Here is an 883-nt window from a genome sequence, read left to right on the forward strand (position 1 = left end):
AAAGCTTAGTGAGTAAGTTTAGTGAGTAAGCCTAGTGAGTAGGTTTAGGGAGTAAGTTTAGTGAATAAGCTTAGTGAATAAGCTTAGTGAGTAAGCCTAGTGAGTAAGCTTAGTAAGCTTAGTGAGTAAGGGAGTAAGGTACACTCACATTTATTGAACTTACTGTAGTTGTTCGCTGGCGACTGATGGCAATAATTCCCCTCCCATAACCCACCGTCAAACTATAATCCTCTGCGATATTTTAGGTGTAATAGTTAGTGTAATTTAAAATGAACTAACGCAGTATAATTTTTTATTTAAAATTAAATATTATCTATATAATTATAAATTACTAGAGCTAAAATTGTACAATATTAGCAAGTGTGTCACCTGGCGGTGATGGCAAGAGTGGCACCAAGATGGCACCCTAACCGTGGCCGCCTGACCAAACATGCATCCCCAGCGGGATTCGAACCCGCGGCCTCTGGATTAGAAGTCCAGCGCGCTATCCACTGCGCCATGGGGACATGAGGTACCATTGCGTGGGTCCAGATGCCAACTAAACAATTATAATACATTCAGTTTATGTAGTGTAGATTCTTAGACTTTTTACCCGAGTTTACCTGAAAGCCGCTAACACTAGCGGCCTCGGCGAGGACAGGAAGCCGGCGGCTTGTCCCAGTTTGTCCACTGGCCTAGATGATGTTTTTTGCATACATTATATAGTGGTTATATAGAGAACTGTCGGCACCACAGGGGTCCACTACCACCCACGGGATGGATATATGGGGTCCACTACCACCCACGGGATGGATATATGGGGTCCACTACCACCCACGGGATGGATATAGGGTCCACTACCACCCACGGGATGGATATATGGTGTCCACTACCACCCACGGGA

The 883-nt window shown here is 44.8% G+C and overlaps 1 non-coding gene across 1 annotated transcript; it reads right to left on the reverse strand.

Moving 5' to 3' along the window:
- Positions 1 to 433: 433 nt before the first annotated feature.
- On the reverse strand, positions 434 to 506 carry TRNAR-UCU (transfer RNA arginine (anticodon UCU)). The gene has a single exon. It is a non-coding gene; the product is annotated as a tRNA-Arg (tRNA).
- Between the last annotated feature and the right edge of the window lie 377 nt (positions 507 to 883).

Source organism: Procambarus clarkii, chromosome 10 (genome assembly GCF_040958095.1).
Source record: "Procambarus clarkii isolate CNS0578487 chromosome 10, FALCON_Pclarkii_2.0, whole genome shotgun sequence".
Classification (NCBI taxonomy): domain Eukaryota; kingdom Metazoa; phylum Arthropoda; class Malacostraca; order Decapoda; family Cambaridae; genus Procambarus; species Procambarus clarkii.